At 43.0% G+C, this 25,126-nt stretch overlaps 1 long non-coding RNA gene across 2 annotated transcripts in view; it reads left to right on the top strand.

Annotated features, from left to right (window-relative positions):
• The window catches only part of LOC103348693 (LHFPL tetraspan subfamily member 3 protein), a 569,591-nt gene that overhangs the window by 188,808 nt on the left and 355,657 nt on the right, over positions 1-25,126 (top strand). The gene's annotated exons all lie outside the window — the stretch shown is intronic.

Genomic DNA, 25,126 nt, shown 5'->3' with positions numbered 1-25,126 from the left:
ACTTTTATCTGTAACATAGCAGGGTCTCTTGTGCAAAGAAGGAGACTCACAAAACGAAAATAAGGAAAGAGCTTATAAGCCAGGCAGAGAAGACGCCATCCTAGAAGGAAAATGCCAAGGTTACCTCCTGCAGCCCCTCCAGCTTGTGTTATTCTTCTGCCGTTGTCTTCTGGGGCTAGGGTTGGGGTATGGACTAATACTACGACTGGCAGTACCATGGAACCATGCTTTGAGGGGCAGTGGGCTTCATCCTCGCCGAGGTACACAAGTGCAATGGCCGAAGCAGCAGAAGCAGGATGGAAAGCGGGGATTCTTTTACACCCCTTTGCAGCCCTGTGATTCAGCGTGTGTCCATGATAGTGGCCTATTTGTAGGGTGTGTGAGAGCTGTGTCTGGAAGATACAGGACAATTTCAGCTGTTAGGTAACAAAGTGGACAAATACAGATAGGTCTCCCCGAATAGTCAGGTGAGTGAGCACCTGGGAGTCCTGCCCGCTTCTGGAAGCCAGCAGTGTGCTAGGTAAACCTGTGCTGTGGTGGTTTAGTATTTGCACAGTACCACCCCAAGTCAACAGAGGCCTGAATGCACTTGTACCAGTTTAGACCTGGAAACCATTGGCTTGGGGAGTGGGAGCAGCCTAACTACTGACTTCCTATTCTCCTGTTTTGGGGCAGTAACAGTTAAAGAGGGAAGCACCCCCATTTTCCATTTCCACCTCCCCCCCAACAAAAATACTCAGCCATAGTCCACTGAAAACTTTCCTTTTGTAATGAAGTCAGCTTCGAAGAGAATGAGCCTTTGGATCATTTATGCTTTGATATGAATTATGTTAAATTAGAAGAGAAATTAGGAGACTGGGGTGGGAAGAAAAAGACAAGCATTGGTCATTTCAGAGCCTAAGAAAGGAAGGTTTGAGGGGAGAGATTGTAGGAGGTTGTGAATCTATCAGGATCTCAAGCAGCCCGGAGAGCTCTCCATGCTGGGGTGCAGGAGAGAGGTCCGGGGCTGGGGAGCATCCTGGCCAGCGTAGACTCGTGTCCACTGATCTACTCTGCATATCTGCCTAAGTTTTGAGAGCCACCACTGACCATTGTGATGGCGAATATTACACTTCCAGCTACATCTGGTGTGTGCATTGCTGTAGGCAAATGCATGACTTTTTTGTTCTGAATGAAAAACTGGGAAGCAGGGCAGGCCTCAGGAGAACCTGCAGCTGACCCAAGTGGGGCCAGGGCCCTCCCAAGTCCATCTTGGAGACTCAAGCCTAGATTTCAACACAGCCTTCCATCCTCAACTCATCCCCTTGGGGTTCACAGTGGGGTTTGTGTGTGTGGTCCGAGGTAGGCACACCCACAGGGTGAGTAAGGGGTTCACTGCCTGTCCACAGTGCCCCTGTGCTCTCTGTCCTAACTCCTGTCTAGGGTGCAGGGCACTGGCAGTGAATGAGTTGAGTGTCCAACAGCTCCTTCCTCCACCTCCTCTTGCACTGTCACCCTTTTGCCTTGCAAAGGTCCTCTTTCACCCTTCCTACGTCTCCCTATAGTAACCCAGAGCACCCAACAGAGGGACAGCTGGAAATACTGAGGTCCAGAAAGGCCTCACAGTACTTGGGCGAGGCATGCACTGTCCTGACTTGGACGTTCATCTGTCACAGGCTGGACACAGATTCAAGAAGTAAGCATAAAAAAAAAAAAAATAAAAAAAATAAAAAAAAAAAAAACAGTAAGCAAGCATGTGAGGCCTTGCTGAGATGTCCTGAGTGGCAGAGTGACCTCAGTGCTTACTTGATGTCTCCCCCTTTTCTAACCTCTGGCAACTGTGATGGAGGGCTGTGTTGTGTGCAGGGGGCACCTTGTGAACAAAGCCAGCGAGGCAGCAGAAGCAGCACCGAGGGCAGCAGGGCTCTCTCCGAGCCTGCAACGGACACTCCCGGTCTCCCTGAGAATTAGAACCCCTCTTTCACATTAGCCCTGAAACCCGAGGTCCTCCTGTGCCTAACAAGAAGTAAGGTTGTCAGCCCAGCATTAGCTCTTTTGTTCATGTGTCCTATTGGGGACATTCTTCTCTGTAAGTTGCATCAGCTAGATTGCCAGCTCCAAAGTTTTCACAAAAGCTTGCTCATGTTGTTTAAGAAATTGCATTGGCAAATTAAAACAAGAATGGGAATAGGAGAGGGAGGAGAAAGAAAAGTGGGAGAGCAGGTGGGAGGGCGGGTACGGTGGGAAGAATCACTGTGTTCCTAAAGTTGTATTTATGAAATGAATGAAGTTTGTACACCTTAAATAAAAGGTTTCTGGAAAAAAAAAGTAATATTTATTTTTCCATCCCTTTCTGAGTATGCGCAGTTAAATAATTGCCTTTAATGCTATGGCTCAGTGGGTTAAAACTGTGGCCTACAGCACCGGCATCCCATATGGGCGCTGGTTGTTTCAGTCCTGGCTGCTCCACTTCCAATCCAGCTCCCTGTTGATGGCCTGGGAAAACAGTAGAAGATGGCCCAAGTGCTTGGGCCCCTGCACCCATGTGGGAGACCTGGAAGAAGCTCCTGGCTCCTGGCTTCGGGTTGGCCCAGCTCTGGCCATTGCAGCCATTTGGGGAGTGAACCAGTGGATGAAGACTGTTCTGTCTCTCGCTCTCTCTGTCTATAACTAAGCCGCTCAAGTATATACATAAATCCTTTTTTAAAAAAATATATTATTAATCTAGTCTATACTATTGTATAATTCATTACTATTATGTTAATACAGTATTTTTGAAGACTTATTTATTTGGGCTGGCATCGCGGCTCACTTGGCTAATCCTCAGCCTGTGGCGCTGGCACCCCGGGTTCTAGTCCCGATTGGGGTGCTGGATTCTGTCCCGGTTGCCCCTCTTCCAGGCCAGCTCTCTGCTGTGGCCCGGGAGTGCAGTGGAGGATGGCCCAAGTGTTTGGGCCCTGCACCCAGATGGGAGACCAGGAGGAAGCACCTGGCTCCTGGCTTCAGATCGGGGCAGAGCGCCGGCTGCAGCGGCCATTTGAGGGGTGAACCAATGGAAGGAAGACCTTTCTCTCTGTCTCTCTCTCACTGTCTAACTCTGCCTGTCAAGAAAAAAAAAGACTTATTTATTTGAAAGGAAGAGACAGGAAGAGAGAGAGAGAGGGAGAGAGGGAGACCTTCTTCACACAGCCTGTGATTGTAAAGTAACTTGAAAGTACATTATTGCAACAATTAAAAGAAAGGAAAGAGGAGGGGGAGGGAAGTATCTGTGTATTCTTAGAATTGTATCTATAAAATACATGAAATTTATTCTCTTTATTAATAAAAAATTAATTTTTAAAAACTTTTCCAGCAAACCCCCCATCTCTGCCCTCAGCACCCTCACTGCCCCCTCCCCACCTAAGGCACTAACACTCTAGCGGCCATGACTTAATCACTCACTCTTCCCAAAAGGCATTTGTGCTGCACAAGGATTTCCTGGAAATGACCATGTGACCTACGGAATGACGTCAGAGTGAGGATTTCAGCGGACATAGGCACTGGAGGGAAGAGGGAAAGTTCCCAGAACTCACACTGACTGTGAGTGCTGGGCGGAATGTTGAACACTGTCAGGGAGCCCACATGGAGAGAGTGAGGGCAGGGGTTACCCTGTGGATCAAGTAATAGCACACTGCAACTCACGATGAGGAAACCAATCGCACTAGAGATGTGTTTGAATAAAAATAGGAGAATTGGAGCAAATACAAGATACAGGAGAAAAGGAATGGTATAAAAATCCCAACTAAGACGACTTTGGGCCTGTTTTTTTAAATGAATGATGAAAGGTACCCAATCTCTATATGTTTAAGTTCTACTGGAAACATTTAAAAGAGTGATACAAGAGAATATCTGAATTTGGGAACATTTAGAACATTTACTCTACATTTACATTTACTTTAAAATTTTTCTTTTAAAAGATCTATTAAGGCAGACTGACAGAGAGAGACAGATTATTTGCTGCAAGCACACCCCAAGTTGCCACACATGCCAGGAATAGACCAGGACACAACCATCTGGGTCTCACATGGGTGGCAGGGGTCCAAGCACTTGGGTTGTCTTCAGCTTCTGTCTCAGGCACATAAGCAGGATGCTGGATTGGAAGCACAGTAGCTGGGACTCAAACTAGCTCTCCCATATGGAATGAAGGCATCACAAGCAATGACTTAACCCACTGTACCACAATACTGCCCTCTCTCTTTGCATATATTTAATGATAATATGTCTGACAATACTTTGATCAGGGTACATACACATCCAAAATAAGACTGAAGCTAGTTTAGGAGTAGAGGGCCAGGGAAACCTATAATAACTTTTCAAAGAAGCTAAGTTGATTGTCTCTGCTTGGCATGTGGGCCTTGTTTTGTTTGTTTGTTTAACTTTGCATGGACTTCCCCAGCTGATATCTGGGTGAAGAATACATCTTTGAGTTTTTTCCCATTATAAAAAAATCTGCTAAAGAGAGCAAGTTCATGGCTTTAAAAATGGTGTTGACAATGAAGTCAGTGCTGCTGGAGACCCACAGATACCAAAGGAGACAAGCCAGCTGTGCACAGACGCATTTGTGCTTCAGGGAAGCAACTGCAGATGCCACATTGGAGGATGATCAGAAACATCCTCTTTATAAATCAAGAATTATGCAGTATCCGTGTGGCTGTCCTTGGCACTAGTGGAACTCACCCTGCCTATTCCTGTGGACTTCTGCAATTATTGAGCTCTTGCTGAAAGTAAAGATGTCAGCTCACTGAGGGCCCCGTTTGTACCAAGTATAAAGAATTTTATGTAGTATAAGATATGGTTCCTGGGTCCAGCACTGTAGCACAGCAGATAAAGCTGCCACCTACAGTGCTGGCACCCCATGTGGTGCTAATTCAAGTCCCAGCTGCTCCACCTCCAATCTAGCTCTCTGCTGTGGCCTGGGAAAGCAGAAGATGGCCCAAGTGCTTGGGCCTCTGCACCAGCTTGGGAGACCTGGAAGAAGCTCCTGGCTCCTGGCTATGGATCTGATCAGTCCAGCTCCAGCTGTTGCAGCCATTTGAGGAGTCAACTAGTGGATGGAAGACCTCTCTCCCTCTCTCTTTGCCTCTACCTCTGTAACTCTGCCTTTCAAATAAATAAATCTTTAAAGAAAAAAAGACATGGTTCCTAACTTCATGAAATCTAACATTGAACTAGGTTCACAGAATTTGTTCTTAAAGCGATGAAAGGCAATACAAAAGAGTCTTTATAACCATTTGTCTTATGCTATAGTTCTTGTAAAGAGAATTTTATCTAGAGTGAGACCCATTGAGAAAGGTTTCCAAGCATATGGTGCAGGAGGATTTTAGTGGGGCCCTGAAACAAGAGTAAGACTTTGAAAGAAGGTAAGTTGGCACAACCTTGCACATACAGGGACATGCTCGTGGAGCATTCAGGGAATGAGAGGTAGGCTAGGCGGTTGAGAGCAGTGTTTGTGAAACAGGTTCATCCATGACATAGGTAGACAAATAGATTTGATAGATACGCTTACTAATTGTTTACCCACAACTTCATACAAAGAATGCTTCTCAAATTGATCTGCTTAATAAATAGCACCTTTCTGAGTCATAAAAATGTTCACTTTTCTTGAGTCCCTACCATATATTAGTTGCTGCAATCAATCCTTTAAATGACTACAGTATTTCTAGTTTGCTGATGATCTTATGGGACAAGTTTGATTCTGGACCATATAAAATACACTAGAAAAACTAAGAAATGCACTCTCTAACCCTTTAGATAGTGAAATAAGACATTATCTGGGACTGGGAAGAAAAGGGTGGTTATAATGAAAATTGGTTTGCCTCTTCATCTCTATTGTATGTATTAACATTGTCAAATGCATAAAGTGAATAGCAATGTCCTTCATGACTTAACAGCCCAAGCTAATCAGGAGACCCCTGGGTGCTGTCTGTTGCCCTTTCTACCTTATTACCCTCTCTAGTCTGCAGACTGGGCATCTTTTCTGTCTTATAAAAATTCTTGAATGCTTAATATACTCATAGCCATGTAGATATACAAATATATTCACATGATGCATAACCCTGCTTCTCTGTGCATGTTGGCATACCCTCGTACTTGGAAATAAGTTATCACTCTTTGGCAAGTAACTGAAACAACAAGACCAAGGAAACCCAGGATCTATGCTACCTTCATTTTGGTTTGGTAAGACAGTAACAGAGTACCTAAAATGAGAATCTTCCAACCAGGCTACTCTCCTGGGGAGTGTTTAAACCATTTAGATCCATTGTGCACATTCCAGTTTCTATTTAAAAAAAAAAAAAACAGAAAAATTTACTTATTGATTGATTTGAAGGGGTGGGGGGAGAGCAAGCACGCAAGTGGACTCTTTCATTAGCTGGTTCACTCCCCCAGAAGGCTGGGCCACACAGGAGCCAGAAGCTTCATCTGGGTCTCCCACATGGGTGGCAGGGGCCCATGTATATGGGCCATCTTTTGCTGCTTTCCCAGGTCATTAGCAGGGAGCTAGATTGGAAATGGAGCAGCTAGGACATGAACTGATGCCCATATGGGGCACCAGCATGGCAGGTGGCAGCTTTACCTACTCTACCAAAATACCAGCCCCAAAGGAGAATCTCTTAAATTCATCTCAGGAATCAAGCGCTTCACAGTTTTCTCCAGCTGATTCAGATTCAGTCAATCTGCAGACAGGTGTTTGGGAACCATTTATATCAACAAATGTGACTGGATCTTGACAAATTTGACAGGACTGTGTTTCTCCTTTGCCTTACACTCCAGCCATAACATACTTATTGTTAAGTAACAATCTTGGATTTGCATTTAAGGAATATTTTTATGGAATATAGTGCATAGGTTGGTGATAGGATGAGGACAGGCATTGGACACACAAGCAGGACAGTAGGTCAAGAAGCAGGACTAACGGAAAGGAGAGGGACAGGGAGGTACACCAAACACAAAACCCTGGAGCTGAGGCATGGCCCACGGTCACATCAAGCTCACAAGGGGACAGCCCAAGAAGGTAGCAAGTGACCCCAGAGTTACAGGGATCTTGACCTTGAAAAGTAGTGCTTTGCTTCCAGAGTTTGAGGGGCAGCAGATGGGCCTTCTTGGAATAACACCATCAGAGGATCTGCCTAAGGATCAATGCCTTCCTTCCAACGTGGCATCCAGAAGGCAAATGTGGTGTCCAGCTCTCCTTATTTCCTCAGATCTAACCTGGTGCTGGTCAGCATCTGTTGAAATGGATTAAATACAGTGAAGGCCTCCTGACACACTGACCCATGGTGTTTTACAAGAGTCTTATAAAATCTTATCCACAAAAACAGTAGTGTGCTTTAACTGTGGGACATTGATTACAATGCTACTTTGAATAAACACCAAGAACAATGGAAATGATTTAATACTGAGTTGTATTTCACCCACAACCCCTCGGATTTCCTCCAAAATGTATGGGTTCTGTGGCTGCTCTAAAGTATTCTTTCAGCCCTGAACAAATCTCAAACCTATTTTTTTCTTTGCTATTCTCAGAAGTCTGCTTTTATAAAATAGGTCTTTGATTCATTTTTCCTGGTTTGGCTCTTGCAATAGTTCAAACCGCTAACGAATCACACACACCTAGTGTTCCTGTTGTACTATTAGCTATGCTATGGCCATGTGCATCTTCGTGGGAACAGAAGAAGGTGGTGCTGATGTAACAGCTGCTTCAGCTTGTGTTGGAGTAACAGTCCCCTTAAAATGGTGGTGGGTGTGTTTGTTTCCACTCAAGAGTTAAGCTCCTCAATGTGTATCACACATCTTAAATCTCAATATGCTGCTCACAGGCTTGCTCCCAAAACCACTAAATTCAGATCATCCCAAGAGAAGCAATTCCTCCTCTTCTTAAACTGCCTGCTCTACTCAGAATGGAATAGCATGACATTGAGCACTGGGTTTCTGAGGACCAAGAGCTTCAGTACAGTCATGATAACATATTCAAGGAGTCTCCTGAATTTATTATTGTCATGGTATTATTTTAAGAAACCCAATCTTAGTGGGAATGCTTCCAACTTTTTCTCATTCAATAGGACACCGGACGTGGGTTTGTCATAAATTGCCTTGATTGTGTTGAGAAGTGTTCATTTTATACCCAATTTGCTTAGAGTTTTCATCATGAAAGGGTGTTGTATTTTATCAAATGCTTTCTCTGCATCTATTGAGATAATCATATGGGTTTGTTCTTCAATTTGTTAATGTAATGTATCAAAGCAATTTACAGATTCAATGCAATACCAATCAAAATACCAATGATATTCTCAGATACAGAAATCCTAAGAAATTCATATGGAAACACAGGAGACCCTGAATTATGAAGGCAATTTTATACAACAAAAACAAAGTTGGAGGTATTGCAGTATCAGATTTCAAGACATACTACAGGGCATTTATAATCAAAACAGCCCGGTACTGGAACAAAAACAGATAGATAGACCAATGGAACAGAATAGAAACTCCAGAAATCAATCCACACATCTACAACAGAATTATCTTTGACACAGGAGCTAAAAATCAATCTCTGGAGCAAGAACAGTCTCTTCAACAAGTGATGCTAGATCTACACCTTTAGAAGAATGAAGCAAGATCCCTACCTACACCTTACACAAAAACCCTCTCAAAATGGACTAAAACCTAACACTACAACCTGATACCATCAAATTATTGTGAAACATTAGAGAAACCCTGCAATACATTGGCATAGGCCAAGAGTTCTTGGAAAAGACCACAGAGGCACAGGCAATCAAAGCCAAGACTGGCAAATGGGATTACATCAAATTGAGAAGCTTCTGTACTGCAAAAGAAACACTCAGCAAAGTGAAGAAGCAACTGACAGAATGGGAGAAATTATTTGCAAACTATACAACTGAAAAAGGGTTAATATCCAGAATCTATCAAAAGCTTGAGAAACTCAACAACAACAAAACAAACAACCCAGTTAAGAAATAAGTAAAGGACTTGAACAGGCATTTTTCTACAGAGGAAATCCAAATGGCCAACAGACACCTGAAAAAATGTTCAGGATCACTTGCTGTCAGGGAAATGCAAATCAAAACCACAATGAGGTTTCACCTCATGCGAGTTAGAATGGTTTTCATACAGAAATCAACAAACAACAAATGCTAGTGAGGATGTGGGGGAAAAGTTACCCTAATCCACTGTTGATGGGAATGTAAACTGGTACAGCCATGGTGGAAGACAGTATGGATATAGACATCCCATATGACTCAGCCATCCCACTCCTGGGAGCTTACCCAAGGGGAATGAATTAAGCATATGAAAGAGTTATCTGTGCCTCTGTGGAAGACAGAGTTATCTGTGCCTCCATGTTTATTGCAGCCAAATCATAATAGCTAAGATATGGAATCAACCCAGATATCTGTCAACTGAAAACTGAATAAAGAAATTATGGGGGGCATCACTGTGGTGTAGCAGGTAAAGCTGCCATCTGCAGTGCTGGCATTCCATATGGTTGCCAGTTCAAGTCCAGTTGCTCTGCTTCTGATCCAGCTCTCTGGTATAGCCTAGGAAAGCAGTAAAAGATGCCCTAAGCCTTGGGCCTCTGCACTCACATGGGAGACCTGGAGGAGGCTACTGGCCTCCGGCTTCAGATCTGTGCAGCTCTGACCATTGCAGCCAATTAGGGAGTGACCCAGCAGATGGAAGACCTCTTTCTCTTTGCCTCTCCTTCTCGCTCTGTAACTCTTTAAAATAAATAAATAAATATTTTTTAAAATTATGGGATATACACACCGTGGAATACTACACAGTAGTAAAAAAAATGAAATCCTGTCATTTGCAACAAAATCGATACAACTGGAAAACATTGTACTTAATGAAACAAGCGGGTCGTAAAGAGCAAATACTATATATTCCCCCTTTTCTGTGGTAACTAATAGAGTACCTAAAAGGTAATCTATTAAAAGTGAAATTGACACTTTGCAATGTGATAACTTTGAACAGCCCTTGTCTCAACAGTTGAAGAACAGGTTTTTTTTTTTTTTAATATACTATTTATTAAACTCTTAACTTAGTATAGGGTTAATCTTATGTGTATAAAGTTAATTGAAAACAGATCTTAGTAAAAAATAAAAATGGCAATAGGAGAGGGAGGAGGAAGAAGGGTGGGAATGCAGGTAGGGTGGAGAGAATCACTATATTCCTAAATTTGTATTTAGGAAATGCATGAAGTTTGTAGATCTTAAATAAAGAGTTTATGGGGGTCTGGCACTGTGGCATAGTGGGTAAAACTGCCGCCTGCAGTGCCAGCATCCCATATGGACTCCAGTTTGAGTCCCAGCTGCTCAACTTCTGATTAAGCTCTCTGTTATTGCCTGGGGAAGCAGAAGATAGCCCAGGTCCTTGGGCCCCTGTACCCACATTGGAATCCCGGAGGAAGCTCCCTGGCTCCCAGCTTTGGATTGGTTTAGCTGTGGCCATTGTGGCCATCTGGGGAGTGAACCAGCAGATAGAAGACCTCTCTTTCTCTCTGCCTCTGCTTCAGCCTCTCTGTAACTCTGCCTTTCAAATAAATAAGTAAATCTTCTTTTAAAAAAGGTTTATGGAAAAATAATTAAAAAAAAAGTGTTTTCATGTGTTTTCAATAAACTTTTTAAAGACTGCATATGTATTCAAGATGTCAATTGGATGATTTGATGTATTTAGACAATGTGTAATGATCACAATCAAATTAATGAATGCATCTATCACCACCTATGCTGTCCATTAGATTGCCACAACTTTTTCATCTTGTAAATGAGTATTTGTGGTCAATATATCTCCATCCCACGTGTTCTGAACTCCTGGCAGCCAACCTTTCTACCCTCTATTTCTGTGAGTTTGGATTTTAAAAACATAAAAGTGAGATCACACAGTAAAACAACAACAAAAAACCATGTGAATTAATGTGAGCCAAAGAAGAACATGTTGGCTCATGTAGCTTAGAATGTTACTGAGTTAATTCACAAGACTTAAAGAAGAACTTCAGGGATCAGTTCTCCTGGACTAGCTCAGAGGATGTACTTCCAGGTCTCTGTCTTCCTGTGACTCTTCTCATCTATCCTTGGCTTTATCCTACAGCCTCTTCTCACTTAGTGGACATGAGCACTGCTGAACATCCTGAGGCACACCTGCTCTGCTTGCCAACCCCAGTAAGAGAACATCTTTCACCCGTGGTCCACATTGCAATCCAAGAAAAGATTTGAGTGTGTCCCACATGGCCCTGATTCCAATCCTCTTGATCAGAGTTCCTCAACCCTAACTGTATACAAGAATTACTTCTGAAGGGAGGAGAGAACTTCCACTTTGACTATGACCCTGTCGGAATAAGATCTAAGTCGGCGAACTCAAAAGGCTTCCATAGCCTTGGCAACTCATGACTAGAACCTAGGGAGATTACTGACACCATAAACAAGACTGTCAAATTGTTAAGTCAACAACAGGAGTCACTGTGTACTTACTTCTTATGTGGGATCTGTCCTTAGTGTGTTGTCCAATGTGAAGTAATGCTATAACTAGTACTGAAACAGTATTTTACACTTTGTGTTTCTGTGTGGGTGCAAACTGATGAAATCTTTACTTAATATATACTGAATTGATCTTCTGTATATAAAGATAATTGAAAATGAATCTTGATGTGAATGGAATGGGAGAGGGAGCGGGAGATGGGAGGGGTGTGAGTGGGAGGGAAATTATGGGGGGGGGGAGCCATTGTAATCCATTAACTGTACTTTGAAAAATTTATATTTACTAAATAAAAAATTAAAAAAGAAAAAAGAAAAAGAAAAATGTGTATAATAAAACAGTACTTTAAGGTTTACACACACACACACACACACACACATACACACACAAAAGAATTACTTCAGATGCTTTAGAAAAAGCAGATTCCCCAACAGTTAGGTACTGTATATGTCACCAAAAAAGTTAAAAGAAAGGATTTTGAGTTTTTTTCAACTAGAAATGTGAACTTTTTTAGGGAGACATATGTGTTTACCCTAAGTTGACCATTACAGAGGCTATACATATCTAAACATATCATATGAGACCCCATTAAGATGTACAATTTCTATATACTAATTAAAACTACATTTTCAAAGAAAACTCAGATTCCTAGGTACTAGGAAAACCACATGGAATGGTGAAAATTAGGTTTTTCAAAACAAAGAGACATTAGTCAAACAAATAAAAATATATCTATACGAGAGCTTCATTTAGGATTTGTGAGTCCATGGAAATGGCTACAAGCAAATTTGTAGCACAGCTGTGATGTCATAAAAGTACAAAAGGGGCCAGAGGGATGGAGCGCCTTGTATGCAACTATCACAGCAATCTCCAGCTGCCTGGTTACAAATAACAAACCCATTAGCTATTTCAGTGCCTTATGCCTTGTCTATGTAAGCAAATAGTGGCCGATGCCAACTTGAAAACAGATTTTTAAAAGGTCACAGTAGTCTCTATTGGTGTGACCCATCCCACAATGACATTAGTTCAGCATTTCTTCAAAACCCGGTTGAACGATCACACTAAGCTACTTGAGAAATATTATCCAGCCTTTGTGGGCATGGCAATAAAGACTTCGACGCACTCATAGCAGAGGCTAGGAAGTGATTTTAAGGACTCACAAACTACTTTGGTGTTGTGGACCCCTTATTGATAATATAGATGTCTTACAAACAAAGACACAGAACTGCCCAATCAACAGTCACTTTTAGTACCTGTTAAGTGAAAGGCTTTTTTGATCAGAAGACTCTCAAAATCCCGCCCAAGTAGATCTTACACTTGAGTAGAGGCAGCTAATAAGCAGACACACACCTACACAAGGAAATGTCAGATGGTGATGAGTGCATTGAGGAAAATCAAGCTGGCTACAGGGAGGAACAGGACAGGGTATTTAGGAAGAAGGGTCCAGAAAGGCCATTTAGAGGCAATGACCCTGCAGTGAAGTGAGAAAACCAGCCATGCTGAGGTCTGGGAGGTACAAGGAGGTCAAGACCTTGAGCTGACAACAGGCTTGGTGTGTTCACGCCAGTGTGGCTGCCACAGAAAATGGTGCAGAAGAGATTGGAGATGTGGACAGGGGCTGATACCATAGTGGCTTTGTAGTCCACTGCAAGAAGCTGGGGCAGTTTGCCCCAGCTAACCCTAACCCTAACCCTAACCCTAACCCTATGTGGGAGGTCACTGGAGGCCCTGGAAGGCAGTGAGGCTCTGTGTTAAAAGTTGTAAGATGTAGCCCAGGTTTCTGTGAGGCATAGACTATATGGCCAAATTAGGAGCTGAGTGACTGGGTAGGAGTTCCTGAAAGCTTGTCCTCAAGTGGCAGCCATGGAAGTAGTAAGATGGAGACATAGTGGGGTAATGCATTAGATATGAGACTGAAAGGAAGAAGGTTTCAGTGAGAAGAGGGTAAGAACTAATGTTGGGAATAACCGTGGAGAATGGGGACTAGGAAAAAACCCTTGAGTTGCATAGTATATCAGTTGTTATTTTTAAATAGGGGAAGTATCAACGGCGATGTTTGAGGAAGGAGGAGGCAGAGTGTTGGGGAGGAACTGGACAGCAGAGGAGTGAAAGAGGGAGTGGGTGGTGACAAGGGTCAGGCAAGAGAGCCCAGACCACCCTGTTCAAAGTCCTGGCTTCCTGACGGCCATGCAGTCCACTTTGAATACAGAGTACAATTCATTTCTCCTTGTGTAAATTCTCTCAGGAACATCCAGACTCCAGTAATACTGCCTTCCCACCCAATAGAAGCTAACATTGAAAAAACTGCAATAAGAGCAGAAACTGTACTTTTGATATTCAAAGAGAATAACCCTATTTATTTAAATGTAAATCAGAAATCAAAGTTTATGCTAATCTTTGGGGACACAGATCTCTCTCCTCCATCTCTTGGAAATGACTGTTCCAAATTAATTAAACTCTCAAGAGAGTATATGACGACTGTAGAAGGAGTATAATTAAATTAATAGCTTCTTAGAAGTTACGATACATTTTTCACATAGGCAACAGAAATAAGTTGCTTTTACATCAGGAATTCTGTTGGTTTGATCATTTCAAAGGGATTGGTGTTTTCCTTTTGGGTACAGCAGCCACCAGGGGTTTCATCAACATTTTTCAAAGCAATTGGGTGAGTTGCTATGATTGGAAGAAACATCCACATGAGAAAGAGAACTTCGGAGTTATGTAAATACAGTCATTTTGCTTCCTCTTGGAGTATAAGCAATGTTGTAAGAAGGGAATTGAAGTTAAATTCTGTGAGAAGTATTTACAGACTCCGGTAAAAGGATATTCCCTTCCGTTCTTCACCCCCACCTTTTTTAACCCTGGCAGATAAGCAATTTAAAAACACCTACAATATTCTCAGAACTGTGTAGTGCATATGAAATGATGCTTCCTGGCATCCACGAGGGAATAGTTGAATAAGCAAGATGAGCACATATGACTCAGTGATTAAAAAAAAATCTAAGGTGTTATATAAGTAACACTCAAACCACATACAACAGAACATAGGAAAGAATGATCCAATCACGTGTTAAACGGCCTTTTTTCAGGATTATGAAAGATCAGTCAAGGTTTTTGGAATAATTAGGAGAGTTAATAGTTATGTAGACCCCATGTCGTTAAACCATGTCTCTTTTTTATTTTCTGTAGTATTAAGTCCAAACGCCTTAGCTTGATATGCAAGATATATGGCTAAAGACTTTATTTTGGATTTAAGGCCTAGGAAATCCAACTCTGGCTTCAGGAGAAAAGAAATTCCTTAGCTCATCTAACCAACAGTCTAGGAGTGAGTCTACCTTTATGCAGGGTTTTATCTAGAGGTTTCCCAGCTAAGTGAATCCTTCTCCTGCAGAGCCTTCAGTCTTGGGTCAGCATGGAAGCTCCCGGTAGCCCCGGGGTGACAGTCCCAGAGGGAAGAGCAGGTGCTTCTTCACAAAAGGCTCAAGGCGACTCTTGATTCTGATTGGTTCAAATGCCCTGGTTTACAGCCCACGACTATGGTCAGAAGAGTGCAGTTTCTGATTGGCCTTAGTAACACGCCTTCCCTTGAATATTCCTTGCTATCTTCAGGACAGAAAAACAACAGATATCCTAAACACAAGCTGCTTTACACCTAGTCCTCCCCTTCCTCTCTTGCTGCTTTTTGTTCTACCATCAATATTCCAGTAACAAGGACACATTTCCTATTCCTCCAGAAACCTAGGCCTGGCTCAGGATGATGAGCTTGTGCTCGCTTAGCTCCTATGGCCTACAGTACCATTTCTTCTCTTAAAAAAAACTCAGTCTTACCATTTGCAACTAAGCTCCTGCTTGATCTGATGAAGCATCCTTCAAGGAGTATGATAAGAACACAGATTGGCTGAGACACTTTCCCCAGTGCACAAGTAGTCAGGTGGGTCCCAGCTCCCTCCTGTGGGTGGTCATGCCTCTTTCTCTGCAAGATATGAAGGCACAGTTTGACAACCCAGCTAATTGGGGGAGGGGGTGGCTGTAGAGAGATCAGGACCTGGAGTGGCAGAGTGAGTCAGAAAGGGAGCAGGCAGTTCTTGTGCAAGGCCATCTCTGGAAAGGCTGAACGAGCACAGAGAAGGTGGAGGCACTGCAGGGGAGACCCAAGTCCAGGAGGCTTTCCTCTTGTCTGTCCCTAACATCGCAGCTGTCAACCAGTACTTCTTGACTATACCCTCTTCACTGTTGTCCCCTGCCGCCATTCTGCTCTCCACCTCTATGCAGTGTGTGTTCCACAAAAGCCAGATGGGATGCGTATTTGGCCTAGCAACTCAGATGCCTGCATCCCACACCAAAGTACCTGGGTTTGGTTTCTGACTCCAGCTTCTTTCCTTCCCTTTCCCTTTCCCTTTCCCTTTCCCTTTCCCTTTCCCTTTCCCTTTCCTTCTTTTTTTGACAGGCAGAGTGGACAGTGAGAGAGAGAGAGACAGAGACAGAGAGAAAGGTCTTCCTTTTCCGTTGGTTCACCCTCCAATGGCTGGCGCACTGCGGCTGGTGCACCGCGCTGATCTGATGGCAGGAGCCAGGTACTTATCCTGGTCTCCCATGGGGTGCAGGGCCCAAGTACTTGGGCCATCCTCCACTGCACTCCCAGGCAACAGCAGAGAGCTGGCCTGGAAGAGGGGCAACCGGGACAGAATCCGACGCCCCGACTGGGACTAGAACCTGGTGTGCCAGCACCACAAGGCGGAGGATTAGCCTAGTGAGCCGCGGCGCCAGCCTTTTTTTATTTATTTTTTAAAATGTATTTTGAAAGAGAGAGAGAGAGGTTGATTGAGAGAGATTTTGAGGTTCCATCTGCTGGTTCACTCCCCAGATGGCCAAATTAGCCACGGCTGGGCCAGGCTGAAGCCACGAGTCAGGGGCTTCCTCTGGGTCTCCCATGTAGATGGAAGGGGCCCAAACACTTGGGGCATCTTCTGCTGCTTTCCTAGGCCATTAGCAGGGAGCTAGACTGGAAGTGGAGCAGCCATGACTCGAACTGGCACCCATATGGGATGCTGGCACTATAGATGGAGGCTTAAGCCCACTGTACCACAGTGCCAGTCCCAAAGTATCAATTTTTAAAGTTAAAAAACAAACAGGTCAAACTGGGATGAACTAACAAGGGCAAATGTGAGAATGAAAGGCAAACTAATTGGTGTTCTGATGGGGAATGTGCAGGTATCAAATGCCCAGACAAGATCTGATGATGAAACAGGACTGCTTCAACTGCTTTTCACCAAGAATACACTTATGTTGTATTTTCCCTTAGTACGAGTTCTACTGGAATGTTAAAGACAGTGTAATATTGGAAGGGGGCCCTGTGATACTGGGAAATAAGGATGATATGATTAAACAATCTTCAGCATGGACTAGGACTTCTTGACTTGAGCCCTTAATTCTAGAGCCATGTCACTTTGCATCCCATGAAAAGCAAAGCAAGAAAAGGTAAGGTTTTGCTTTTAGTTTCCAGTGGCTCAAAACAGCCCAAATCCCTTTACCCCGGAGGCAGCATGATTCCCTGTGCCAGAATGGCAAGCATATGGCCTGCGAAGTGCTTTCCTCCCGAAACTCCCATTTCCAGGACTCCCAGGGAGTAGCACGGCCGCAGCTGTAATTGGCCGACAGTGAGCATGGCTGGTTGTTTGCTTGTCCATGTAAAATTGAGCATGACAAGCCAATGACAGGTGGAGCCGCGCCTGTTGTAAACACATTTAGAATTCAAGGAAGGCAAAGTGTAGATTTGAGAATCTGATTTGTGAAGCTCATAACTATTCATTTCTTAACCATAGTTCGTTAAGTTTAACAGTTGTGTGACTTGGAATTCACAGATGACAACCGCAACACATTTGGGGCAATAAATTACTAGCTGCTTGAAGAAATTGGACTGATTTAACAGTGTATTATGCAGTAGTAATAGGAGCACTCAAATTGGTCTCTCTACCTCTGAGGGGTTTACTTTGAAGGTTTAGATTGCAACAATAAACATTCTTTTAATTCTTCACCATGCAAGCCAGTCCACTTGGAGAGGCAGGCACTTGCGTGTCTTGTAATAAACAATGATTTATGATATGTGATATCGATTTACATTTACACTTTCTCTCCACGGCAGGAACATAATGCTCTTTGGTTGTTCGAGGGGAAAGTGCTTTACAATTATCTCATGTCTGAAACAAAAAATATTGCCTGTGTTTAAAAAAACAAATCACATTCTGAAAGCTCAAATACGAGTGGGTGGCCAAGTGTGAGTCAGCACCAAGGGATGCCCATTTAACAGTTGCTTCTTGCACGAATACCACCGGAGGACACTTTTATGATCATTACTGGCTTTATTTCTGCCAGCAATGAGCCTTCTTTCCCATTCTTCCTCTACCATTTCCTCTCCCCAAGGGTATCCAGTCACACCAGCTGTGCTAGCCAAGAACTTCTGGGACCTGTAGAACTCCAGTGAGGATAAAAGCAGCTATCACCAACTAGCAACCACAATCTCGGTTAACCGTGAGATAACCAACAGTCAGCATGGGCCACTGGATCTGAAACCATTGTTTTCCTAGTGGGGGCTGCTGACATAAAGGTATCACTGGCCTTATTTCACTTGCTTGTAGAACCTGAGACCTCCAGAAAACTCCTGAGCCTCCAGGAATCTACACCCATGATGTATATCTTCTGGGGTCCCCAGGTGGATGACCTAGGGATCTGTGTGGAAGTCATTCCTGCAGCAGGCACCACTAGAGGACCACAAACTCAGGGATACAGGAAACGCATATCCTTACTTTCAGTCAACCTAACTCTGATTCTGCGGCATGCTGCATTGTTTCGATGGGTTATACCTCAGCCATCTGTGGGACTTTCTCCTTGGTGGTTTGGCTGGGGCCCTGGGAGTAAGGACAGCCAACCTGGCAATCAGGCATCTGTCCCTGCATTATCCCAGCCCCATGCACATGGATTGGTGGCCCACAAGACACCACATCAAGGTTGGGCATTCTGGGCCTTGATTCCTCCTAGGTTCTACTGCTGCTTGGTGTTGCCAGGGTCCAGCTCGCAGATCCTGATGCTAAGGAGCTGCACACCTCTCCACAACCCCCTGGCCTACATCATCTTTTTACCTTGGGAACTATTCCTCTTCCTGTTTCCATGAGAACATGCATATATCTTTCCTCCTGACCCTGGGGAATCTATTTCTACCCTGGGGAAACCTCTCCCCCTTTCATTTCCTCACAACTACCCACCCCCGTCTTCTTATACCCCATTGCTCTTGATGGGATTTTGCTTCATAAAACTAAGCCAAGAAGAGAAGTTCCTAGAGATATTTACTTATTTCTATTAAAGGGAAGAAAAAGTAGAAGAAACAGGGCAAAAATGCTAAATTACTGTCACAAAAAAACTACCCTAGCATATATATCTACATATATTTGCAAATGCAGGAGCTTGTTTGAGTCATTATTTCACTGGGCAAACAAACTACAATCCACTAGACAAAGTACCTGAAAATCTAAAACACTGAGTAATTTATACATTTGTCAGGGTCCAAAGTGAAACAGGAACTGTGTTAAGATTATTGTGTCAAGGAGGAGAGGGTGAGGAGTGAACCAGCTTTCCAGAAATGTTCCAAGGAATGTGCAATTGTCATACCTCCAAATTACACCATATATACCCACAGGATTGTAACATAGTTTAAGGGTCTCTCTGGTCATTTTTACCCTTTGCATTAGCCACATCCTCTGCATTATAATTTTTTCTTGCAGAGACCCTTATTTAAAAACAGAAACAGAAAACAGAGCTATGGACATGCCCTTGACGTGTCTGCAATGGACACGAGTGACCACGCTTTGAACCTCCTTTTGCCACTGAATTCTATGGGACCAGCCTCTCATGACTCCCCTCCTGCCTTGCTGTCCTTCCTCCTTGAAATCTTCAATGACTCTTTCCTTTATCCATACCTGGATCCTTATCCATGTAGAGTTTCAGGCTTCCAATCTTTGTCTTCTATTTCTTTCACAAAATGATCTCACCTACTCTTGGAGTTTTAACCACCAACAATATGTTAATGGTTCATCCCCTGCCCAGTTACTCATAGTTTGGACTCTTCTAACCCAACACAAGATATATACCTTAATTTTAATATTCCCTAGCACCTCAAGCTCAACAGGCAAAAGCAGAATGTGTCAACTTCCTTCCCAACAACCTGTACCTTGCTCATGGTTCCTTTCATCATCTACCAGGTTGAAATTCCCATACTTGCTTCTTAATTTGACCAATGCGTGCACACACACACACACACACACACACACAGAATCTATGTCTGTTCTAAGTGGTTGCTTCAGCAGCTCCAGATTTGCCACCAGCCTCCTCATTATTGTTTCCATCCAACTAGCCCTGGTGCTTCAGGCCACACTGCACCTACCTCTGACCCTGCCAGGTGGGTAATCATTGGTCTCCTATTTCTCTTGTTTGATCCAAATTTCCCTTTCAATACCTGGTCCTGTCCTGTCTCTGATTATATTGTCCCGTGAACTCTTGGAAGAAGACTCCCTCGACCAGCAGTCTAACTTTCTGGGCAGCCATCCACTGTTGCAGACTAAGAGAGACCCAACTTTCAGACTGCTTGACTCCTCATTTCCCTTCACCCCCTCACAAGGCGTGGGCCACTAGCCGTCCTTGAGTCAGCCTGCACCCTCCTTTACACCTCCACAGACACTGCCTTCATTCAAGGCCTCCTCCTCTGGTTCCTGGATTATTCAGCTTCCAAAAAGTCTCATCTCCTAGTTCATGTCCCCTCTGGCAGCCAGAGTGATTATCCTCAACCACAATGCTGATCATTCACTTGCTTAAAACTCATCAGCAAATATTTGCAACACTGATATCTCATTAGAAAAAAAATCCATGAACTGTTTAAAAGATAGATTTTGGCTTCAGCTACAGAGATGCTAATTCAGGGGCTCAGGGAGAGGCCTTTGGAACCCTGTTGGGGGAGCTCCAGGGCTAACTCTGATGTGCAGCCTCAGTACAGCCCTCAGATCCACCATGGCCACCCCTACCCACATTTCCTTATCTCTTGCAACAGAAGGGCTGGGAGCTGTCTCTAACCTTTGTGAGTCCTCGGGTCTCCTGCAGTGCTGGGTATTCACAGACACTAACCAGCCAACTGCAAGATGACAGCAAGGATTATCACAAAGATGTTTCTGAGGTCATTAAAGACCATGGAGCTACAGTTTAAAGAATTCCTTAATAATGGTTCACACTATAATTCAGTGTGAGTGCATTTCTTTCCTAATTCCCTGTTCACTGCTATTTCTGTAGACTACTAGACGAAACAATTCCTCACCCAACGTGGTATTTACACCTCTGAAGTATTTCTAGATCGCTGTATGTCTCCACTTAGTCATCACCTAAGCACGATGCATTTGCCTCTGCACTATGACTTCAGCAAAAGATCTTTCCATAAGGTGATAACTCTTCCTGCATTATTCCATTTCTTTATGTGGTTCTTAAATGGTGGAATTTCTGCTTTGAATAACCAGATTGTAAGCCCACTGAAGGCAGCAATTCTGACATAAAATTCAGACTTCAGCTTCATCATTCTCTCTAACATGTTTGACACAGGTCTGGGCATGCAGTGCAGGGAAGGGAGAGAAGGGCGTATTAACCAAGAACATGTGGGGACAAGAAGTTCTGATGCCTCTCCCTAACAGTATTTCTCCCATTAACCTATCTTAAAATGTTCATTGCTGCTGCCACCAAGTAGTTTAGACATCCCTGTTTCTCTGATTAATTGCAAACAAGCTCAGTTGAGACTTCCCCAAGAAAGAAAATCTAGGAGAAAATGAAATGGTTAGTGTCATTTCACAACTTTGGAAAATGATTATTCACATCATGTAACTTGATGAGAATTTGCCAAAAATCCAAATGATACTTCTGTCAAGCAATGTAACTTGTCATTTCTGAATCTCCATTATACAAAGCTGTATTTGGCTACAATCCAATGGATTGTATCAAAAATGCAATTTCCAAGCCATTCAGAACTGTACCCTTCATTTGAGTATGTGCATACCTATGTAGGAGCTGAGAAAATATTAAGTTTCTATAACCAAATCAAAAGCTCAAGACTCATTTCAGTAAAACCTTGATGATCCATAATGCACACCCCTCTTCTCACCAACAAACATTTAAAGCATCCAGTTCTGTTTTAAATGTAAATGTAAATGTAGGTGACATGTGGTCTTTGACAGCAGGAGAATGACCCTCTAGCCCAGGCATGCTGACAGCCATACAGCACCTAAATTTCAGACACAGAGCACTGTGACTGGTTGTCTGACATATTAGCAAGAGAAAAGCCTTGTGCCAGTGGAAGATTTGTATAAAGACCAGGTTAGCCTTTGAAAGTTAAAGAATGTGGGAGAAACATGGGCATCCAGAGACCCAAAAAAAGAAGCAATGCACAGAAAAGAAGGTGGTAATATTTAAAACAGCTGAAGTTCATTCTTTTTAGGACTGAATAATATTCCATTGTGTATATGCCACATTTTCTTTGTGTATCCTTCAGTGTACTCTTTGGTTGATTCCCCATCATTGCTATTGTGAATAGTGTTGTAATAAGCACAAGAGAACATATCTATCTGATGGGAAATGTTTTAGAGAAAGAAAACAACAGGGAAACCAATAGCTTCTCATAGATGTTGGGATGGAAGCTTAGAAAGACATAAGAAAAAACCAGTTCTGTCCTTGAGGAGTGGGAAGCAAGTGGCATGAGCACAGATCTCAGTGACACTTGGAGCCAGCAGTGTGCTCACTGGCACAGTTCATGCAGCTGTGCCACAGGATCACAGTAAGAAGCCATATCATCTTCCTATAGCCCACACCACCTAGAGTCTGCATCATTACATGGAGGGGAGAGAAAATAATTCATAATCACGAACTCTTATTAAGATAAAATAGCTTGTAGCTTTCTCTAAGAAGGCACACTTGCTAAAGATTTCAGATTTTAAAAGTATTTCATGGAAGACCAAGGAAAGCAAAAGAGAAATGCACAGAGTCTCTAGTGCACCTTTGAGATATCTGTAATCCCAAGCTACAAAAAGAGTGAAGATGGAAAAAAGCAGACGAATGTGAAAGGACAGTGATATCAGATTGGAATTCATTCACATATTTTTAATTGGGAACCCAGCCCATGCGCTTGGAGTATTTTGCCTCTAATACCTGCTATTTCATCTCCAGGCCAATTGGAAAAATTTTTCCCAAGTACAGTTTTCCAGATCATTATGTCAAGTCTTCCCTCAAAGTAGGGATAAATAATTGGCATTCTTTCTACATCAATTTAAGGTATATTCTGTCAGAAAAAGCTATTGATCTCATTTTCTGTGATCTTTTCTTGCTGAGAAAACATGAAACAAAACTTTTGACCTCTGGTACTCCACGTTTCCCCCCAAGTGCCAGTCCCAGGCTTTCTATTTTAATTTAATCATTTTACACTGTGGAAGAGATGCCCTCGACAGCCTGTGCTGCTTACTGCAGAGTGGGAACCAATTAAACTTGCATTTCCTATTTACACTAAAACTCTTCCACTGGTTCCTTCATGCTAAGCCAATGCATTTATAAAAGAACACACCCAAAAGTACCCAAGAATGCCAATCATGGGCAATACCAATAGGCTTAATTGACCATTGTTTTCATCCTCCTCTTAGATTCTTCCCTGTGGTTCTCCAATATCAATGCCTGGACTATTTACTCCTCCAAAGCCTGGTTAACCTATTTTTGGACTGCAGAAGATGCTGGGTCACTGGGGATATGAAGATTAAAAAAAGGAATTTTAACTGTTGAGCCCTTGCAGCTTCTTTAATGAGCCCAGCTGATCTTTAACCCAAGAAATTGGTGGCCCATCTGTTCGAGAGGAGCTGGACTCCTGCAAATGGTTGACTCTCGTCACAGAAGGCATTTCAGCACACAGTCTCCATCTGCTCACTCGTCTAAAAAGAGACTTGGGGATGTGGAAGAGAGTGACATTTCCAGTTAACAGTAATTATTTCTAAAAGCTCTCAGCTTCTTTGTGCATTTCCTCCTCCTGACACTTCCATTTTCCATAGAGGACTTTTAGGAAATGAGGTTATCAGTAGATTCTTCAGCCCATCTCTAAGAAATATATTCTCTAGTTGAATTGTCTTGGTGAGGCAACCTTGGTTTTGGTTTGTTTGTGGGTTCCAGCCACTTGTCTATTTTCTCCTATTCAACTACTATGGTTTTCTAGCCCATTTGTTTATTTTCCCAAGAACATTGCCCATCTCTATAGCATAGTGAGCTCACCAAGCCTGTGTCTGACCCATCACCCAACTTCTCTAGCCATTTTATCTTCGTGGTGATTGATAAAGGGTAGCAGGTGTAAATCCAGAATACATATGTCAACTTTGATTCATAAGGACTAAATCGTTGTACTCCCTTTAAGTCATGAGCATTTTGTAGCTCAGATGGTCATAGGTAGACAGAGGCTTGGCATCAATGGCATTGCCTTTGCTTGTCCACAGCAGGAGAGCACTCTTTCCTCAGGGACCTCAGCTGCTAACAGATAAAAGAAGCAGAAGAGACTTGCCTAGAATTAGCTTACCTTTAGTCCTGCCTATAAACAGACCATTGCTTTAGATTCTTTTCCATCAAGGTGTTCCTTGACTAGGTAAAATCTCCTCTGAAGGGGCAGTTGCAGGCATTTCTGACCACCTCACAGATCACTTGGTATGGAGGAAAAGCAAGGTTTTTCCTCTAAGAAACGTTGTCTCCTGAGCCCTGCTAGAAAACCTACAACTCAGAACTTCAAGTTTCCGTTCAGTTGTAGTTAGTGACAAATTTTGTCACTAAGTAAAGACTTTACTTACCATGCACTATTACATTAATAAAGTCTTGAATACCCAAGCCCTGAATCATCACTGTATAATCAATGCTAAAATTTTAAACAAAAATAGCCCCCTCCACTTCACATCAGCTTTGCAAATGTTAAATGTGTGACAGTTTCAAGGGAACTTGTGAGAAATATGTTCTTAGATCAAAGCTTAAAAGGCCTAACTGTGCAGGTTCCAAGGCTAAAATCACACTGATGCCTTGGGATGTGTCTCTTCCAATTTTGCAGAGCAGAGTTCCAAAAGCTGGAGCCCAGTTTATTAGATTCTCCCTTGCACAGATCTTGTGTAGCCACGAATATTTGTCTTTGAAGATATAACCATATCTATTCTGTGTGTTGAGGCTCTGCCTTGTAATCCATTCATTGCCCAGGGCACATGTTGTTTATTGGTCTGTTTTTTCAAGATTTGAAAGGCAGAATTACAGAGAGAGAGAGAGAGAGAGAGAGAGAGAGGTAGAGACAGACAGACACACACACACACACACACACAGAATGAATCCATCTTCCATCTACTGGTTCACTCTCCAAATAGCTTCAATGGCTAGGGCTGATCCAGGCTGAAACCAGGAGCCAGGAACTTCATCCAGGTCTCCCACAAAGGTGACAGGAACCTAAATACTTGGGCCATCTCTCACTGCTTTCCCAAGTGTGTTAACTGGGAGCTGATTTAGAAGAAAAATGGCTGAGACTTGAACCTGTGCTCTGATA

The sequence above is a fragment of the Oryctolagus cuniculus genome, chromosome 3, assembly GCF_051225735.1.
Source record: "Oryctolagus cuniculus isolate XC-2025 breed Fujian yellow rabbit chromosome 3, ASM5122573v1, whole genome shotgun sequence".
Classification (NCBI taxonomy): domain Eukaryota; kingdom Metazoa; phylum Chordata; class Mammalia; order Lagomorpha; family Leporidae; genus Oryctolagus; species Oryctolagus cuniculus.
This window is presented reverse-complemented; position numbering and strand designations above follow the sequence as displayed.